This window comes from Gallus gallus, chromosome 10 (assembly GCF_016699485.2).
Source record: "Gallus gallus isolate bGalGal1 chromosome 10, bGalGal1.mat.broiler.GRCg7b, whole genome shotgun sequence".
NCBI lineage: Eukaryota > Metazoa > Chordata > Aves > Galliformes > Phasianidae > Gallus > Gallus gallus.
Window position 1 is genome coordinate 5291566 of NC_052541.1, and position 21981 is coordinate 5313546.

At 40.6% G+C, this 21981-nt stretch overlaps 2 long non-coding RNA genes across 3 annotated transcripts in view; one reads left to right on the forward strand and one right to left on the reverse strand.

Moving 5' to 3' along the window:
- Positions 1 to 21981, forward strand: part of LOC121111665 — a 239867-nt gene that overhangs the window by 164861 nt on the left and 53025 nt on the right. The window lies entirely within an intron of this gene.
- LOC121113486 lies at positions 1234 to 21435 on the reverse strand. Its single transcript, XR_005862819.1, has 2 exons — positions 20980 to 21435; positions 1234 to 20545 (listed from the first exon to the last, which is right to left on the reverse strand). It is a non-coding gene; the product is annotated as an uncharacterized LOC121113486 (long non-coding RNA).

The following is a 21981-nucleotide window of genomic DNA, read 5'->3' on the forward strand; positions in this document are numbered from 1 at the left end:
TGAACCTGTAGTACAGAGATGATTTGTTATTACTGTCCTTAGACATCACAGTTGTGTGCAGCAAAGGAACACGGAGGCTGAGGACTCTTTCTGAACTGCATGCAGATGCTGTGTGGAGAAGTTCTCCAAAGACACCAGGCTCTTGTGCTGCTGGGGCGCCTCTGGACTTTCCTGAATATATCATTGTTTTCACCTTGTAGATTTCCCAAGGTGGCCTTTTGATTCATCTGTGCTTTCTTGAGCTGGCCACCTACTTGACGTTATTGCACAATAAATCTAGAAACAGTGTGGAAATTTTGGTTATTTCCCGGAGTGCATGAGATGAGCACAGGGCTAAGCAGAGCTTCACCTGCTTTTGGTGCTTCTGCTAACAAGTTGAGATCCAGCAAACTATTCCTCCTGGTGCAGCTAGGCCTAGAAAGGAGGAAGGAAGAAAGGAGAATGCAATGATGGAAAGAAGCAGTGTATGACAGTGGAAGAGGAGTGATGGGTACTTATGGAGGCAAGGTGATGAAACTAGGGTTTCTCTGCTTACCTTCTTTCCTCTTCCCCCAAGCTTTGATTCTAGTGCCCTGTGTGCTGCCTTGAGTAGGGAGCAGTAGCTGCCAGAAGTCAGTGCTGTATTTAGGGAATAGGGCATGCTCGTTTCTTTCTGCTTTTTGTGGCTCGGGGGTATATTTAGTGCAGTATCAACTGCTGCAGTTCCTTTGGTGGCGAAAAGAGGCCTGTGTTGGGAGCTGCAGGGGCTTGGGCAAGCTGCCAGATTCACTTGCAGAAGCAAGTGGGAAGGGGGAAACTGTGATTCTGCGCTTTATATCTTTGCCAAATCTGAGTGGGATTTCATGAGACAAAGAAAAGGCACTCCACCACCTGGAGGGCTGCATATCAAATGCTTCCTGCACACAATGGAGGTGTGAGAACTTTTCAAAGCAAGATCACAGGCATTGCTTAATATTGCAAGTATTAGGCAACCTAGATAGAAAAGTTATTTACCAGATTTGCTGGTGATATTAATATAAGCGTTTGTTTGTGCACAGGTGTGTATGTGTATCTATCTATGTAAATGGATATCTGTAGAGCCTTGGCCATTACCGTTACTTTACAGATCTCTCCATCGGAGCTGTTTCAAATATTTAAGTCCATTTAAAGTATGATATTCATCATTTAGAGGCTGCTGTATTTGGTAACGTGTTTCTACTAATTGTTGCTGGCATCTGATATTGAAACATTAAGCACAGACATTCTGAATTTATTAGACACCAACAGATACAGACATACTGGTTTATTTGTTGTGAAATATATGTAATGATCAAGTTCTTTGGAACAAAGCAGGATCTGGAATGGTGTATCTGGTAGCACTGTATCTTCTAACACTGTAACAAAAATCGAGAATCTCTCAGTAGGCAAAAGAAATCATTTTCGTTTTCTTCTGGAAATTTAAATTATTCTGGCTACCTAGAATAGGCCCACTGCAGCTGTGCAGTGCAACTTAGTAAGTGAGAAAGTAATGCACTTTTATCTCATTTGGAGTGCAGTCTTTTGAGCTGACGTATGGAATGGTCTATCATTGTGCAGTCAATACTGATTGGCAGAGTATGGTGCAGCAGTAATGGTGCTTGACTTTCATGGATCAGCCTGGAAGTTGCTATGTTATATACAGTTTCCTTAAGAGAAACTGTTACATAGACAATGATCTTTTTAACACCTTCACTTGAGTGCTACAACAACAGCTTTGCTCCAGTTCAAACTTGGGTCATTGGAACTGACAGATGCTTTAAGTGCGTATTTGTCAGTCACCTTGATCCTCCCTCGAGATCTAAGGTGAGGTCTATACTTTGAAATACGTTCATATGGTTGAAAATACTGTTGTTTAGGGTCCACCTATTGTGCAAAGATCTGGTGTGACAGTGAACAGAAGAATATCTACAAACAAGTGAGAGTTAATGCAAGTCAGGACTCAAAGTAAGACATAGCTTTGCTGGCATTCAGAGGAATCCATAAATAAATAGCACTTAGAGCTTTTCATTTGAGAAGCGGAACTGGTAATCAGGGCTTACAAGCTCACAGAGGGTTTCAACAGCCAGAAATCTCATTCGCTGGATACTGTTCAGGTGTGCTTTGCTTTGACTTCTCATCCCTCTGTGCCCACAAGGAGACCAAAAGCAGCTGTACGTATCTGAAAGGGTGTGAATTCAAGCGATTCCATTCGCACTGTTAGTTGCATCTGGAGCTTTTGATTTTGTATGTTAATCTCCAGAGCAGTGAAATGACACAGTAGTTTCCACCCTAATTTCAATGTGTCCCTGTTTTTGTTATCAAATCAGTGTTCTTAATTTTCCTTGTGATATTCTTACAGTGAGAAACTGAAGGGATTTGAGGATTAAGTAGCTTCAGTGTATTTTTTTTAAATATCAATGAAAATATCCCTATTTAGAGACACAGAAGACATCAAAATAATGCATCTCAAGGAAAGCACAATTAGTCTCACAGGAGTAGAATTAGATTTGAAATACTTTGTTTGGTCACTGGACATTTAAGTGTAGTAAATGCTGTGTTAGTGCTAAGCTTATCCTGGCATTCTTGGGCTTCCTAGGCCACTGGTTGGTGTTAGCTGATCAGTAAAGCCAAGATCACTGCTGTTCCTCATTTACCTGGACTTGTTCTGTACATTCTGTACAGTGTAAGAGCGACACTGTACAAGTGTGATTATTGGATTAGATGCAATACCAGAAATGTTCAGATTTTAGTGGGCAAACCCAACCTTCTAGCATGTACATCTTTTAGTGCTTGGGAATTTGGGCTTACAGAATGTCAGTACTTCAAAGGTATGTGTGCATTTCCTCTGGTTGGTTATTTCTAAATCTGTTATGTACATTAAGTATGATAAAAAAATTTGACTTCTCTAAGAAAAGGTTTGTTACTGAAAAGTGGAGAATTGAGCAAAAGCATTGTCAGAAAGTCATTCTCAAAAGAAAAATAATGCTACTGCCAAAAATGTCCCAAAACACTTTTAAACACTGTTCACAGAGCAGTTTTGGACCGCCAGTATGTGAGTATCCCAAGGGTGTACGATCCTCAGAAGTGTTCTTTTGTTCCCATTTGATATGTTTAAAATTTCCTGTTTTGATGAGATTGTTTGAGATGAGCTGTTCTCCCCAAGGATTCAGCAGGTGACACGATGTAAATCCCAGCCTTGGGTTGCAGGTTGTGGGACAAGGGATCTGAGAAGCCCTGTAAGAGCAACATTGAGGGAGGGCTGCTCTTCACCTTCTCCCATGAGAGATCTGTGGTCTGGGGGCTCAGTGCATCCATTAGGAGTTAGGCAGAGGTGTCACCAACAGTGGGGCCAGCAGAACTTCACAGCCTTCTCATTCTGAGTCTTGCTTCCCACCTATAGTAAGCAGGGATGGTGTGTGTATGTGTTAGCACAGAACCCAGTGCCACCATAGCACAGGGCAGGGAGCACAGCCAGGCCAGGAGGTGTGCTGCTCCTGCTTGGAGGCCCTCATTGTAGGGGATGCCCACTGATGCTAAAATGCATCAGTGCCACCGCACGATAAACAAGAAAACAAAAAAGTAAAAACAAACAAACAAAAACAAAACAAAACACCTTGTCCCAACGTGTGTACTGCTTCATATGTTAAGCAGTCTGTACCCCAGTGTAGACAGAGTGTACATAAAGATGAATTCCGTATGTTGATGTGTCATGAAAATGTATGAGTGGACACCTACACATGCATGCAAATGATTCTTCTCATTATGGTTTAAAAGCAGCTGATAGCTGAGAATAATCTAAGCAAGTAAGGTTAGGGGAAAGGTATTGATTTTGTGTCACATGAATGTAGGTAGAACATCTAAGCATTATTTAATGTTCCCAGGGCACTTTTCAGCGTGACCAGCTGAAACAGAAGCGCACAACATATTTAATGATCTGTAGAACACAGCTTCCTTGAGGTCAATAATGTGTACTTAACCTTTAGGCTTTCCATGTTGTCTGCTTGTCCAGTTGGTTTATGGAGTGTATGTTAACATGATTGGGGATTTAAGGCAGTGATAACTTGATCTCTCAAACATGCACTGCTGTTGCACATAAACGTTGAACAAATCCATTGTGAATACTGCCTCGGTTTTCCCAGCACAGCCTGCAGCGATTGCTGTTTGTCACACATAGCCAAGCTGCTTGGAATGAGAGTCGACTGCATTTGTGATGTGAACACTAAACTCACAGTTTTTTTTTTCCAGTTTTACATTATCTCTATTGTTATGGACACTAAAATCCAAATGTTTTGGCCTTTAGCCTGAAGTATTTACCTTAATATATGTCTGATTACTTGGTCAGCAGAGTTCTGCTCTTTTTGGTGCTGCAAGTAATGATTATTAAGTTTAAAGAACAAAATAAAAACAAGGACGGCTTCACTGAGGAGCACACATACCCCTCAGCCAGGAGAAAAGTAAAGATTTTTACAAAGCTATCCGTAATAGACACTGAAGTCAAATTAAGTCTTCTAATTGGCAATTTCTTTCAAGAAAGCTAGACTCAGACTCATGTTCAGCTTTGGTATGCAGATGAGGAATGTGTCCCATTTCAAAGAATGACGGTCCCTCTGAAGCGGACTAAAAAAGTTTAATCTGATTTTATCCAGAAAGATTATGCCTGTCCCTATGAAAAAGTCACTAAACAAGTTATCTTGGAGTATCAGCAGCATAAATGTAGGGTATACCCTAACTTAGCACGTCTCCTGCATTCTAACTGTTGGTGGTTCTTACTTTCTGCAGGAGATAAATACATGAGGAGTAATAGTCTAAAACAAAATTCTTTAGAGCTGACTATTTTAGATTTTGCTTTGGGAGAGGAGGCTCAGCAGACAAACTTATCCTTGTTGTTACTGTGTCTTGAAACAGAAGCTGAAGTGTGGGAGAGTTAAGAGCTCTCATCCACTATCACACAACAGCAAACAGTGAGCATCCTCTGCACTCCTCCTCCCCTTTCCTCCATGACATATGTGGGTTTACTGCTTTGGGACATAAACCCCAGCTGAGTTACCACAGTTCCACAAACAGCTGTTCTCTGTTGAGCTGAGGTAACTAGTTTTTTACACTTTTTGCCTGTTTCTAATGTAAAGTAAAACTAGTTTGCTTAAATTGTAATTTATACTTCTGTGACAGAGCTTACCTCACTGTCACCGCAGGCTAAGAACACTAACATGCTCAATTACCCTCAGTCTTTCAACTGCATTAAACTGATGTAGGGCTGAAGCCTTTCCTTAAGAACTGTCACTCCAGAGGACTCGCCTTACAATCCTTCAGGCTTCTTCAGAACTTCACAAGAGTTTATCCCCAGCCTTTAACTGTCCGGTTCACAGGCAGCAGAGAAAGAAGGTGATGCAGCCAGTTAGTTTCAGTAGGTGCATGCAACATGGATGGACTGTCTCTGGTTTTGGTACAGGACATTATATGCACATGTGTAAAAACAAATCAGCGTTTTCCTGAGTAAACACCCTTGGTCGTGCAGAGCTTGCGTGGTCCATACCAACATGTAGAATTTCCATTGGGTGCAGTTTTTGATGCTGATGTAAGACTGTTTGCGTTCAAGATTTCTAGAGCAGTGTAAATCATGAGAGCAAAGCTCAAGTGATTTGCATGTTTCACATTAACCCAGCATCTAGAATATGCTTCTAAAACACACTTCTGCAGGTTAAAGTCAGCCATCATCACACACAGAGCAGTCATTCCTTCCTCACCTTGGGACAAACATATTACAGAAAAAGTCAGTAAAAGATTACATCTGGACTACAGCATCTCATGTTTGGGGGTCTATGAACCAGAGGCTTAAGAATAGAAACGGACAAGCCTAGAGTCTGCTTCAAACTTCACTTACATTTCTCAATTCTGTGTTCTCTCTTTTGGATGTGTGCTGTGTTCCTACCCAGCAGCTCCCTCTCCTACTGAGGGAAGACATGAGTGGGGAGGAGTACATGTGAATGTGTCTGTCATCTAGAGATGAAGAACATGTGTGTCTAATAGGTCAGTCTTTTTTCAGCTGATGCTGATACTGAAGAAGAGCTAATGTAGCTGATATAAACAACCATCTTAAAGCAACTCTGTGTAACCTGAACCTGAGCTGGATGGTGGTTATGTGTGAATCTACTTGTTCTCTCACTCGTTTGGAGCTGAGCAAAGCTTGCAGGAAGTTTAGCCACGTGAGTTCGGTGTCTTCTCAGTTTCAGTTCTTTATTGCACCTTGTTGGTGTTCATAGCCATTACATAATTTTATTTGTTATTGAAATGTGATGAAATTACTCACAATGAGAGAGGCCTCTTAAACAGTCAAAACCTGGTAGCAAATAGAAGCTGTGAAGTAGAGCAAAGGAAGAAATTTGTGGATGGACGCAATATCAAATGAATGTGATTTGACTGGAGGAAAAAAACAGGACACAGACTGACAAATGTACTGAAGGAGAACAACAGGGAGTCAGGCATTCAGACAGCTTTGTGATTCTGGCCTTAGGTGGGCTGATCATCCATCCATCCCTTAGGTGTGTCCTTTTTAGCTGGTCTATAGAATGGTATTATAGACCATGTTCTGCACATTCATGCTCTTCTGCCTGAACTGCAAGCCATGAGAAACCCACGGAAATCTGAATGCTGTGCTAAGCTCTAGCTTACCCATCATGCTCTGTATGTTGTGCTTATTCTGCTGCAGTAGCCAAATGCACTTTCTGCTCCTAGGAGACAAGATCTGGAAAGCTTGAAGTCTTAAAGGAGAGGCACATTTCATGTGTAGAGATGATGACTAAAGACTCTGAGTTCAGTTTCTGGCTCTGCAATAGGGTTGCTGTGGGCTGAAAACTCCAAGTCTACCTATGATTCAGGAGAGCACTTAAGCATCAAGTAGCCTCCTTGGTTTCTGCAGAATTGTTTGATTGTTTTGGAAACGCTCGAGGTCTTTGCTGGATAAGAACTAGTCAGTTGAATGCAGCTACAAGCATCACATGAGTATTTGTTTCCCAAGTAGAGAAAATGAGATAATTTTGTGTTCAGAGCAAGATGAAATCTTTTCCTAGCTCCAGGTGGGGGTGGCAAGATGCAGGAAGCAAATTGCTGCTGACTGTATTGGTAAAATTTGTCCTGGTGTGTAAAAGATCTTATGTGGAAGCATTGTGATTTAAGAAAAAATACATTTTTTTTTTAGTCCTTTCTAAGTGAGAGTAGCACCTCTCTGGATTCTTTTTGGATGGTCAGGGTGGAAGTAAAAGCCAAAGTTTTAGGAGTACTTCAAAACGCACATCAAATTACTTGTTTCCTCTATCTTCATGTTTTTACTCTGGTCAGCTATTGTTATGCTTATTAGTGACTAACCATTAGATGATGTTCAAACGAAACTTCCCATGTAAATTGAGTGATTGATAACTTGCTAGAAATGAGAGGACAAGTGAAAACTTTTGCCTGGAGAAATGAGTGTTTTCATATGAGTTGGTCTACTGATTTACTCCTATATATAGGCAGCTGAAAGATGGAGCCATAAAGTTATATTGCATGGACATGATGCCAAGCCTTTGAGGGGGAATTTCTCTGACAGAAAAAGACTACTTTCCCTCAGTGCCCTTTTCCCCTACGAGTAATCTGTCACTGCATAATTAAATGAGAAAGTAAATAATGTTATTATTTCTGAGCGTGGACACAGTGCACACAGTAACAAATCAGAATCAAAAAATAGCTGATGAGAGGATTTGTAAAGATCCTTGATGCAAAGTTTTTAAGTACAGTACAACCATGTACCTGCTGTAAATTGGCTGCTGCTGTAATTAAAAGTATAAATGTTTCAAGTCGAATGCATCCTATTAGTAAGATTTTAGGAAACAAAAATTTAATTTATTCACATTCGATATGGTCTGTAAATGCCACCATTATATGCCTTCCACTGGCCTTTGATTAGCTATGGATTAATAAAACTTTTATACCTTCTTTGTCAGCCTCATTTTGAACTCTGTTTTTGCATACTGTTACTATTAAATAAATGAATTAGTGTCCAGAAATGTGTCATGCATATTACCTAGCAGCAGGAAGCATAATACAGTGGTCAGCTCCCCAGGAGCATTATAAATCCTAACACGCTCGGTAACCTGCTCATGTGGACCTATTAAAAGCTTGATGATTTAGTGAAGCAGTATTTGTGCTTAACAAAGGAATTTTAGTTAATTCAAAACAAAGTAAATCATCTCCAATTACAGTATTTGAATATTCACAGTAGCTATACAAGGATGCATAATGTTGCTAGGGGGAAAAAAAGAAGAAAGGAAGAAAAGGCATTATAAAGGTTGACTGGAGTTTAGCATTCGGAGCAGTTGTGGTACCTAAATGAACACCAGTTTTTGTAAAACACGCTCATTTGAGATAGCTGCTTCACTAGGGGGATTAAGGAGCTGGAGCCCAGAATGGGCTGTTCCAGAGACTATGAAGACTTCTGTGGTCAGGAAGGCTCCTGCAGGTTAAGCAGCAGCAAAAATGCAGTAGTCACTAAGCCAAGGAATGATGAATGTTTTACTGCTGTGTGTGCAAATGGGGCATGATCACAGTGATCTGTGATCAGTTTAATGGTATTTCTCATTTCTGGGCTGACCACACACTCCACAGCAGGGCTCATAGGTGGTCGAAAGCTGCAGCTGTTGGAAGTGAGTGACGGCATCTGCCAGGTTACCCTGGGACTCCGCTGCAGGGCAGGGAAGGATTGATGGGGAGGGCCAGGATCCATGAAAGCTCTTACAGCTTCTTTCATGTGTAACCAACGTACTGTGCTTGTACGTGTCTGTGTGAATACATGCTCACTGTGTTATGTGGAAGACCAGATTGTCTCTCCTGAAACAGGCTTATGTAGTCTGCATCTGATGTTTTTGGTCTAGTTTTTTAGTGGCATGGCAGCGCCTTAAAATGTTCATATGCTTCCAGAAAGATTTTTAGTGCACTTGGGTGCCTGGTGCCTTTGGTTTCACTAGGAGTTAGCATCCCAACTGCTTTCCTCAAATTCCACTCTGGTGCTTATTTGGAAGGATGAACTATTGGCAGTCTGTTTGTCTGTCAGGTCCACACCTGCAGCCTCATTCAAAGTCACGCAGCTCAGGATTCCAGAGACCTAAGTCACTTTTGAAAGTAGGACTCAGGTTTCAAGTGCTCAAGTGCGCACAGGCCATCACAAAGCTATGGCACCTGATGGCAGTCACCGCTGTGCACTGAGAAGAGTCAAACTGGTGACTTTCAATACATAAATGATGATGGAGTTTCTTACAGTTTTTTTTTCCTGTGGATTAATCTCTCAGTTCTGAACAGTTAGAAAACTTGGGTAATGCTGTATGCACTTCAGCTTCCTTTTGATCATCAGTCACTTTCAGTGGTCAGTTTTCGGTATTCTCAGAAGAGAGGCAAGGGAACTCAAGGGAAATAGGGAAATAAAGTGCAGGAGTTTATGAAACCCTACTTCTTCAACCTCAGTAGAATATTCTCACTGCTTTTCATAGATTTATTCTGGCAGAGTTTCCTTCCACAGGTAACACTCACTATATGCAGATACAGTTGCGTAAACCCCTGTGTGAACAACTTACTTTTGCAACTCTCAGTCTTGATTCCATCAGTTATCTTAAAATACCAATATTTGCTCTTGGCGGCTTATTGGTCTCAGCATAACAATCTCCAGTTGAATGTTGTGATAATCATGAGATATTGCCAAAAAAAATCCCACAATAAACAGAAAACCAACCTGAGGGGAAACACTCGGGAATAAATTCATCATTAAAATCAATGTTTTTGCTGAAGTCTGTAACACAAAGGCTCATACAGCATTGTCAGAATCGTTTCTTTGTTAATTTGGCTGTTTTGTTACACAGTAGAGCCATGCACTGTACAGCACATTAACAGTCTCTTATCCACAGAAATGGATCAGTGAAACATGGCATGTAAGGAATAAATCAGGACAGTTAAGTATGAGTGCCGTAGGAATTCCAGTGATCTTACAAAGTCAGGTGATACACACTCGTTAAAAATGTATTTACATGCTAAGGAAAAGTTCTTTGCTAATCTCTGCTGTGCCCTTAGTATTTAAAAAACAAGGAGTGGCATTTGATGCTCAGGGTGCTCAAGAGAATGCCCACAGAGAGGGCTGCAGACCGCACCTGTGAGTAACTGTCAGCACCTGCAATGGCACTGCACAGGTGTGACCTCTGAGGCACTCAGAAGAGTAAGGTGGCCTTAATTAGCAGTCATTCCAAAGCATTCTGGGGCCTAGCAGGTTTATTTTTCTGACAACAAAGCAGTTGTTCTTTTTTCAGTATCCTTCTTCTCATTCACACCCTTTATTTATTCACATTTATTTATTTATTTATTTGGCCTTGGAGCCACCTGCTTGGCTGGTGGAAAGACTTGGAATTCCCTTCTATTTAATGATGGTGATAAGGGGGAAAAAAGGGAGATCATCTTAATGTGCAGTCACCTCTGCAGGCTGCAGCTGATGGGAGAGTGCCTCAGTTTGTGTGGCAGCTGTGAGTCTGTGTGCTCTGGAGTCAATGTGTGGTAAGCGTGGTTTGTTGGCTTCCCTGGGGAAGGCCTCCATCTGACCAATGGGGCACATGTGGTTTAGGAGCAAAATAAACAAGGCTTGGAGGGAAGCTTGACTCTGTGAGGAGGTGTTTGTGTTGGTGTAGTCCTGGTCTCTAAGGAGAGGCTTCCTGATGTGAGAAGTTGAGAGGCTCTGGTCAGAGGCAGAGTGCATAACTTCATTTTGGATTTAATGTGACTGAGAGCAGTGTATGCACCTGAGAGTAAGCCTGCGGTAGTATTATGTTTTTCAGTTGTCGTTATGCAGTTTTATATGATCATGTTGTGCCTGAAGTGACTTAAATTCTGGCGATGCTGCCAGGAATCCCAAGGACTGACCGAACGCTTATAAGGTAAGTGACTTTATGCTTTTATTCTATTGCATGTGTGGCATACAATGCTGTATGTTTTCTGTAATTTGTTCTTGTTTCCTCTGATTGCAAGCCATGTGCTGCATGGGGGGAGCAACCAGTATCAAGGGAGAAAGAAATATTTGCTGTAACTTTAAAAGTAATTACTTACTTTTACTAAGTTTAGCTCTGTTATTCCTGTTCAAATGCATTTTCTTAAAATATTATTGTGTTTATGGATGGATCTTAAGTAGCTCTCAGAGCATTTGTGAATAGAGATGTCACGTAAGCTAATGTGGTAGGAGTTAGATGAGCTTTGAAGCTTCTCTTGAGGTTTGTTTGCTCCTTCAAAACAGGAAATGATGTGGTCTAAACACTTTGCAGGAATATTCTTTTTGATTGAACTTTTCTTATATATGGTCAAAAGAAACAAATACATACAGCTTAATCCTAGACAAAGGCATTAAATCAAACATAGCAAGTGTGGTCATTATCCATTTGTTGTTTCAGCATTATTCTTGGTTGTCTAAGAGATCTTATAAATCAAAACAAATTATCCATTGGTCTCTCACAAAACATGACTTGGATGCACATGAGTAAATATAATGGACATAGTTTAGACCCTTGTTTTCTTGTTCCTGTGAGAGCAAAGCTAACAGATCTTCCTATTTAATATATGAATTGCTTAAGGTATGCAAACAGTTAAAATGTAACAGGTGTGTACATGGTTTTCCTGGCCCACAGTTCAGTGATACATAAATGCTTCTAGGGCTTCTAATGGCAAGCAAGAACTTGGCTTCTTCATGGTACTCACTGCTTAATCAAAGCTAAAATTGTTCCACTAGTTTGAATTTGTTAAAAATATTCATGATACACTGTGTTCTAGTAACACTTCCTCCAGATCAGGCATTGTGCGTGCGCAGCACTGCAGGTCACTCAGTGACACAGTTCTATTTCAAAGCAGTACAATACAAAAACACAAACTGCAGTGTATTAACCAGGAAAGCTGGTTAATATGTTGCTCACATTTACCAACAAAGCTAATGAGTTTAAATTACGCTTTGCATCTAGTTTGCTTGTCTTCTGTATCTCTGAGGCTGCCCGTGTGATGTGACATGCTTTTGTAATCTTTGACTCGTGTTTAATAAAAAATGGGGTCTGTTCATTGCATTAAGATGTACATGTTTAGTACTCTCTGAACTGAATTTAAGCTCATTTTCGCCTTGCTAAATAAACATAAATTTTTGCTTCATAGTACCTTATGTCTATATGGGTAGGTCTTTGTGTATGTGGATGAGCGATTTGTTCCCAGTAGCATAAGGAAACATCTGTAAAAAGGACATATTTCATTGACAGTGGAAGCATGCCAAGAATATGCCCCAACTATTGCTCTCAAGTATATGTGCTTGTTCCTCGGCTCAGACACAGCATGTAGTGAAGGAAAATCTAGCCACAGTTTAGTGCCCATGTACAAGGTATCCTGCTCTCTCCTGTGCAGTGTAATGAGTAACCAATGTGCAGTTTGTTGCATTGTTAAAGGAGAACGAGTGGAAACTAGTGCCAAAATACTGTAATCTGTTCCACAGTGCACTGCTCTTCTAGTGCTCCGTGGCTAGAGGTTTTATTTTTAGGCAGCAAATGTCATTTATTCATGTTCAAGTCCTGCAGGGAAAATGAGAGACTCTATTTGCTCAGCTGGAGGGGCACGGGTGGGCTGTGCTGCTCCTGTGTAGACCAGCCATGGAGTAACAGAGCACTGAAGAACCTCTCTTAGCTTTGTACCACAGCTATAGTTTTGATCGTGTGCATAAATATTCTGCAGAGTGTTTGCCTTAATTTAGACATTTTGATTGATACTTTGAACTGACAAAGAACAGATCAATGCAAATCAGGACAAAAGCTTGTGGGACTACTTAAGGAGAATATCCTTGAAGGTAACGGAGATTACAGGTAAATACTTCAAAGGAATTAAGGCATTATCCTCAAAGAAGCTGACAAGACCAGCTGCCCAGCTGAACTGCCTTTATGCCAACATATGCAGCTTGGGAAACAAACAGGAAGAGTTGGAAACCACTGTGCCACTGGAAAACCATGATGTAGTTGTCACCACTGAGACCTGGTAAGATGATTCCCACAACTGGAATGTGGCTATTGATAGCTACAACCTGTTTGGAAGGTTGTAGAGGCATTGCCCTCTACATCAAGGAAGGAATAGAGTGTGAAGAGGAATGGCCATGAGCAAGTCGAAAGCCTGTGAGTGAGAGACTGAGGCAGCAAAGGGAATCTTGTGGTTGGTGCCTACTACAGGCTGCCTGATGAAGGAGAGCCTATTGATGAAGTCTTCCTCCAGCTATAGGAGGTGTTTCAATCCCAGACTCTCTTCAGCTGGGGGATTTCAACCACCCTGATACCTGCTGGAAAAGTAGCATGGTGCGATGCAGGTGATCCAGGAGGTTCCTGGAATATATCAAGAATAACTTCCTAAGCCAGGCAGCAGACAGCACACCAGGGAGGGTACAATGCTGGACTTGCTGCTCACCAGTGTGAGTGAACTAATTGGTGACATCAGGATTGGAGGCTGCCTAGGCTGCACTGACCATGGAGTGGTGGAGTTCACACTCTTGAGGGATATCAGACAGGCAAAGAGTAAAATCAGGAAGCTTAATTTTAGGAAATCCCAGCTCTTCAGGGAGTTAGTCAACAAAACGCCCTGGGAATCTGTCCTCAACGATAAGGGAGCGGAGCAGAGCTGGCAGATCTTTAAGGATGCTTTCCTTAGGGTGCAAGATCCCTCCATCTGCGGGTGTAGGATGTTAGGAAAAGAAGACAGGAGACCAGTGTGGCTGAACTGGGATCTGCTGGTCAAACTGGTAAGCAAGAAGAAAATGCATGGGCAGTGGAAGTAGAAACAGGTAACCTGGGGGTAGTATAGAGATGCTGCTAGGCTGTGTAGGGATGGAGTCAGGAAGGCTAAGGCCTGACTGGAACTGGACTTGGAAAAGGGTGTGAAGAAGAATAAGAAAGGTTTCTATGTGTACATCAACTGGAAGAGGAAAGTCCAGGAGGGTGTACCCTCCCTAGTAAGTAGCACAGGCAGGCTGGTAACAATGGACGCGGGAGAAGACTGAGGTATTCAACAACAACTTTTTGCCTCAGTCTTACCTAGCAACTGCTCTACACATGATCTTGAGTAGATGGCTTGGAAAGTGGGAACCAGGGGAGTAATGCCCCTCTCATTGTAAGCGAAGATCAGGTTCATGAGTGCTTGAGGAACCTGAACACCCATAATTCTATGGGTCCCAATGGGATGTATCCAGAGTCCTGAGGGAATTGTCTGATGTAGTTGCCAAGTCAGTCTTGATATGTGAAAAATCATGGCAGTCGGATGAAGTCCCTGGTGACTGGAAAAGCAGTATAGCACCTATTTTTAAAAAAGGTAGAAAGGATGACTTGGGAACTTCTGGCCTTTCAACCTCATCTCAGTGCCAGGAGATATCATGAAGAAGATCTTCCTGGAGGCTAATGCATATGGAAGGGAGGGAGGTGATGTAGGATAACCAGCGTGGCTTCATCAAAGGCACGTCCTACCTGACCAGCCTTGTTCAGATGAGTTGCTTTTGGTTTGTTTTCCAAGTGGGCAATAACAGCATCATAAGAAACAAACAAACAAAAAACAACAACAAAAAAAAACATGCTGCAACCAACCACCCAATGAAAACCCCTTCTCCATGAAACACCTCAAACAGTATTTCATAGGAAGTTGGAAATGATTCTGGTTTGAATTTCTCTTTCACTGAGGAGCTGAAACTTGATTTGTGCTTGTTGAAATAGTTTTCCGAATACCTCTTTTTCTCAAATCTTTTCCAGTAGAACCAAAGAATTGATATTCAAATCTTTCATTTTTTTCTCCTTTTCCTCATTCTCTGAAATTTTAATACCTTTGCAGTGAGGAAAATGTAGTTATCAGGAAATAGATTGTCATACAATGAAGAAAATGTTGGAGTGTTTGAGTATGACAGCCAAATAACAACAATGTGAAATAGTTTTACATGGTTGCAGCTGGACAAAAAAAGGATGGGGAAAAGCAGGAGAAAAAGGAAGAAAAATGGAAAGGGAAGGAGTAGAAGGTTGTGCTTCTGTGTTCAGGGACAAGAGAAAGAGGTAGGAGACAGAACTATTTAAAAAAGGGAAAATTTCTTAGACTAAAATAGAAGACAAATTACATTTAAAATAATACAAAATCTATTATTTTTGTGGGGTGAAAAAGAATCTGAGAACTTTCTGATATTTTGTCAGTGGAATCTTATTTTTTCAGTAGAAAAGTGGTGGGTTCATCCTCACATTCATGTTAAGGAATTGATGCAATCTCTGTGTGAGATAGGAATAAGAGCTGTTTACATCTACAGTTTGAGGTGCAGAAAATCTAAATGATGTGGTCCAGGAACAGATGCCTCATCCGCATCCTAGGCTTGTCCTTTTACTAAAATGCATTCCCTGGAAAGAGATTTTTCATGCAGTTTTGGACAATTATTTTTCTTTTTTTTCCTCTCTTTTTCTTATTATCATGTAAACTCTTGCTGTCTTTCTTATTTTTATGGTAAGTCCTAGTAATTTCCTTTCTCTGAATGCTATTCAATGGAAGGTTGGTTTCAGTTTGCCCGTTTTTCTGGCATTATAGGTATTTATCTGTTTGCCTGCCAGGAAGTCGTTTCTTTGTTCTGAACATGTGCTGTGTACCTGCTGGGATTACTTTTAAGAGTTTAATGCATACATGGTGAATTTGAGTACTTGTCATGAGATATCCAGCAGTTTTCAGAGTATCACACGTACATTTGTATTGATTAGCATCAATAACTGATGAAGACGGAAACAATCTGTGCAAGACTATCCCTTTTGACTTTAATGCTATTCCAAATTTTCTTCACCTTGTAATTTCAGGGCACCCATTCTGTTTAGACAACCCCCCTGCTCTGCACGTTACTGCCAAGATTTGTAGCTTGGCTTTCTTCTGATCTTATGCCTTGTAAACCAGTGGTTTTTAGGTGTAACCGAAGTCTCCTTATATATATATTTTTTTCCTTTCATTATTACTCTTTAATACGTATCTGTTAGTTTTTGAAACGAAAGCAAAATCATGTAGGAAAATATCTGCTGTTAACCTAGAGAAGGCAAAACCGCTGTTCTTGTGTTAGTTTTCCTAGTAGAAAAATCATTAGTCAAGAATAAAACTGAGAGGCAATGTCCTTAGTTCTGTCACTAATATAAAATAGCATTATCTCTGAAAGTGTAAATTTGTGTCTTGCAGACTTAGAACTGCTGGATACTGCAACAAAATCATGTGTGTTGGTTTTATTATTAACTCCAGCTTTGAATTAGAATTCCCTATGTTACAGCTTGGAGCTAAACTCTGTTTACAAAACAGTATTTACACTTGACTAATTTTGCAGATCAAACTAATTAAATCAATTAAACTGGTGATTAACCAAATGAAGGCTGATTGCAAAAATTAGTGGGTTTATTTTGGAGGACTGGAAGTAAGCTAATTACTGCAGTGATTACTTGAACCTGGAGTACTCTAAATGTGGTATAAATTGAAACCTCATAGTGAATTAGACTGGGAATTCATTACAGTTTAAAGCACTGTTAATACTATTCAGGCTGCTACTCCTGTGGGAAAATTCCGCTCAGTATTTTGTATACTGATAAACAATCATTTAGTCGGTGTCCTTTTAAATAACGCCAAGCAATTTCACACAGCATTTTTTTCTTGCAGCCCGAGTCACAATTCTGTCTTGTCAGGAAAATGTTACTGAAACTGTCAATCAGGTTCCTGCACGTTGCATGGTGGGAAATGTAGTCTGACTAGACCTATCCCCACTATCATAAAAGTTTATTTCATATGGTTACTACAGCATTTTCCACGCTAATGTCTTTGTCTGCATTAGCCGCCTTTCACTGTGAGCTTGGTTTGGTTTCCCTGCACGCCACTTAGCTGTCACTATAACAGAGCGTGTTTTATTTTGTGAACTGTTGTTTCATGCTCCTGCTTGGAAATGCAATGCCATCACCAGGATGTAGAACAGAAAGTGGTCTGTGGCCACCTCATTTTGCTATTAGTGTGAGCTGCTCCCTGCAGTATGGGTCCTGAGCATCCCCACTTAACAGTGGTGTACAAACGTGTGCTAACGATGACCAATGCTATAGACTTCCTAAAAGTGTGTCTCCTTGCAAAAGGGTTAATAAATTGCACAGTATTAAAACAGAACTGGAGTATGATGTGGTTTATAACTATTTCATACTGTACCTAGGAATACTGTAAACGCTTCTAGTTTTAAGCTCTTTTTCCAAAATGAGAGGTATTCCTGAGTATTTTGCAGCTCTTAGCTGTGAGGAAGGATCGTGCTCGTAGTGTGAGGAAATGGCAGAGTGCATCAAACCCAGGGGGTGCCTGTCAGCACTCACTGGGGCACGGTGTGCAGCCCGGTGATGGGCAGCGGGAGGTCCTCCTGCCCTCGGGCTGTGCTGTGCTGGGCAGTGGGGCTCGGACGGGCGGGCAGGAGCTGCCTGCCAAAGCACCTCTCTGATGGGATGCCATGTACCTGCACGTGTTGGTAGCATAAGCAGCAAATCAGCTTCTGCAGGGCACTCATCTTGAGCTGGTTTCTATTCCCAGTATGAATCACCTTTTCCAAAAAGATAGACAGGTAATTAAAGTCTATGTGTGAAAGTTGTGCAAAATGTATGAAGATTGATTATTATTTTTTTTCCCAGTATTTTCCTTATTATTTCTAGCAAATGTCTTCCCTGTCTTCACAAGAGAGGAATTTTCTTTCATATAAACAGAGAATTCTGCTTGTTGTTCGTAGTGGAAGTAAGACATAGTTTAAAAATGCAGTTCATTTTTAGCTGACTGCTTTGAGGGAGGAAACGACAACGTGAAATACGAGGGAGTGCCAGTTTTGTTTGAACAGCGTACCAAAGTGAAGCTCTTCTCCACACTCTTAAGATCATTTAAAATTCTTTATAGAGCTGAAGAAAGCAGAGCAAACTATATGGTGGTTTATTCTTATGAAATATATTAATATAAGTTATTATTTGAATGTATCCCAGTGACTCTCAAATTGCACTTTTTCCGTCGTGGCTCTCTGAAGGTTAAATTCTGTAGAGTAAATCAGCAGCAAGTTTGGCAGACTTGAGTAGGTTTGCCTGAAATGTTTGTTTCACCATGTCCATTTTCAACCGCGCTCCATTCTTTACTGTTAGGGCAGAAACATATCATCCTGGCAGCTTTAAATGGTTATTATTCATTTATATTGTGCTACCACCCAGAGTGCTCATCTAGGCTGTATGTTCCTGGGATTGCCACTAGATCTTAGAAACCAAGTATCTGGAAAGACAGGGAGCTGAGGAAAAACATTTGTTAACCAACACAACAAAGGCCTTGTGAAGTAGCTCCTGTAACACCCTATCTAGAGTAAAATTGGTTAAGGAAGAGATGTGCACACTCTTAATAAATCCATCATGTAAAAATGTATTACTTTTCTTGAGGAGAAAGCAGTATTATTCAATACGTGCTAAAGTGAGCAGGATATCCCTGGAGTAATTGTGAATTATTAGGTCATAGGGACCTCATTGCAAACTATTTGCAAAACTTAATTGGTGTAATAAATAAAATATGCATGCAAATTAGACTACTTTCTGAATTAAAGAAATCTGTCATCCAGCATTGAAAACGTTCATTCTAATTTAATACTGGTTTTGTATACGGTTTGAGATAGTGATGTTTCACATTCATTCTGAAAAAAGCAGCTGGTATTCAACTAAACCCCAGCCAGCCAGGTAGTGGCATCTGGTGGCTGTCAGTCTGTGGGGCAGGATGCCACAGGCAGGGTGACACTGGATTCTAGCAGGAGTGCAATGGTACCTTATTTCATTTAGCACATAGAAGACAGTGGTTAAGCAAGCTGACAAAATGAGCAGTCCTGTTCACTCTATTCTGCCTGAAAGGCTAAAAATATTAGTAGCTTTGAAAGCTCTATTGCAAACCCTGTTATTTGCTGATTTATTTGCTATTCATCTTAGAATTCTAGCAATGGAAGAGTGCTAATGAGGATAGCTGATTTCATTACCCTAGATATAAAGTAAGGATTATGTAGTCATGTAATGACTTTGTATCCTAAAGCAAAATCTGAAAATCAAAGTGAAAAGTCTCTTAGAATAAATATAAATAGATAGATATGAAGAAATAGTTAACATTCTCTGTCTAGTATCATTGCTAGACTCAATAACACTGTCTCGTCATCAAGCCCAAATCAAGTATTACATCTGCTTTTTTAAAGCAGTTGATTGAATGAATACAAATGTCTTGCTGTTGTCACTTGGGATAGCACTTGATATATCCCATTTTCTAGACTCTAATTATTCCATTTGTAGACATGAATGCCATTTAGATGTAAGCTAATTCAGCATGGTAACTCAATTAGATTTGTACTGACTAGGATTTATGAAACATCAATGGATTCTTGGTGAGACCAATGGGACTGTGGTTATTTATCCCTAAGTCTTACTGATACTGCCTCTCAGGAGCTCAATTAAACATGCCAGTGATGAGAATGTTTTGTAACAGTAGTCTTTCACAATTAGACTAAGATTTTCGTAAAGCATATCGCATGTAAGGCTGGGCATCATGTATTATGCAATACAAAGTTCTCATCTGAATAGCTTGTGGTGTTGAAGGGTAAAAGAAATTCCTGTTATTGCTCTGTTAGTGTAATTATAAAAAACAAAGCTAAGATGATCGAGTTGATATAAAATACGATAATTCTGCTTTGCTGATGGAAAAAATCACAGTCAAACAATACTAATAAAATGCATGACAGCATCTACATCTTTCAAGCTACATACAAATTTCTGTACTGATATAGAAACTGTTGGGAACCAAGCGTTCCTTGTGTGAATTTAGAGGTCTCACAGTACTTGACCCTGATCTTTTGTTTGATCCTTTTTTGGAAAATAAATTAAGTAGCAGGAAAGCTCACCAAAATTATGAGTTTTAAACAATGATAAGGGATAATGTGAGCAAATGTGTTCATTGTCATTCGATACTTCACCTTAAAAGGTGTATTCATTTAGTCTTTAACAGGACACAAAATCAGACATTATTTAGGAACTGCATGACATTCAGAACTGACAGGTCACAATAACATTTAAGCTATGAAATTTTATTGAAATGTGGGGTGTGTAAAATGCCTTCTCAGGTTATCACAGTATTTTGTGCATATATTAAATTTGAGTCTGTATATTCCTTTAAAAAAAAAAAAGCTCCATATAAGTAAGTCTTGAACTATGGTTGTTCCCTTGTGTCCTTGCATGCTTTTTATGGCACTGTCAAAAATGAGATGCTTTAGAAGGAAAATGTATTGGGGTCCCTGTGATTAAAATCAGTTTCTCATTCCAGGCACTCATAGGCTCGGTGACATTGGAGTCTTTGCTTCCAGGTTGGCCAGGATGCTCTACAGCTGATGGTTAGCAAAGTGCCGGGTGCTGTTACTAGGAAATATTAACAGCTTGCAGGAGTGGGCACTAATATCACTTAGCCGACATGGCAGCTGCTGAGAAATGAATGTATGAAAAGGTTTTTAACATGGAATTATTTCATGGAGGGGCAGTGTTTAGAGAGACTGATGAAAGAAGTTTTTATAGCTGAGTGGTATGATTTGGATGCTGATTTTCTGTACAGTGTGCCATTTCTTTTGACAGGTTTACAATAATGAGATCATCCCGTCCTGTTACTCTGTTTGTTCTTCTGACTACTGTTAACACCTCAGTTGTGCACCTCGGTGCTAGCAGGCATCTACATTTTCTAATTTCTATGAAAGCTAGGGAGATCTGTGCATAGAAACAGCTAGTGAACGAATACCCTCCGAATAAAATAAAACATAACAACCAAACCTGCTGCTAAAATACTAAGAATACTAAAAAAATATTCAGCCTGTCATTCTACTGAGTCACTGTTTAAAAGAAATGCAGTAGAATTATTACTTACATGCCAAAAAGGATTTTAGAGGATTGTGTCTGCTCTCTTGATTCTTGCTCTTGCTTTCAGACAGAATCAGACCACTGTCTTCCAGTGCTGGGAGAACTTGTCATGGCTTCATATCTAATTATAGCTTCTTGATGTAATTAAGAAAATATTTCAGTAATGGTAGTTTATGGTGCAAAACAAAGTTTTACCAGTGACATGAGCCAGCAATATGCACTTCCAGCTGCAGCCCAGAAAGCCAGCAGTATCCTGGGCTTCAATAAAAGAGGGGTGGCAGCACGACAGTGAGGGGATTGTCCCCTTCTGCCCTTTGTGGGACCTCATTGGGAGCCATCCAGGCTCAGAGCCCACAGCACAAGAAAGATGTAGAGCTGTTGGAGCAGGTCCAGAGGAGGACTGTGAATATGGATGATCAGAAGGCTGGAGAACCTCTCCTATGAAGACAGACTGAGGAATCTGGGCTTGTTCAGCCTGGAGAAGGCTCTGAGAAGACCGCGTTGCGGCCTTCCAGTACCTGAAGGGAGCTTCTGTACAGGAGGGGAACTGATTTTTTTTTTTTTTTTTTAATGCAGGCATATAGTGATGGGACAAGGGGGAATGGTTTTAAGCTAAAAGAGGGGAGTTTTAGGTTAGATGTTAGGTGGACATTTTTCACTTGGCGGGTCATGAGGTGCTGGTCCAGGCTACCCAGAGAAGTTGTGGATGCCCCATCCTTGGAATCATTCAAGGCCAGGGTGGATGGCCTTAGGCAGGATGATCTGGAGGGAGGCAACCCTGGCAATGGCAGGTGTTGGAACTGGACAGTCATTAAGGTCCCTTCCTTCTGACTCAACTCATTCTACGATCTCAGTGTGGACTCACAGAAAACATCTGGGAAATGTTCACTATTGAAAAATATTTCTGTGAAAACTTTTAAATGTTTTCTCTAAGCTTGTGTTCCTTTTAATGAGGGTACACTTGAGGGGAAAGAGCTCTAATTAAAAACAAACAGAACCACCTTGTCCA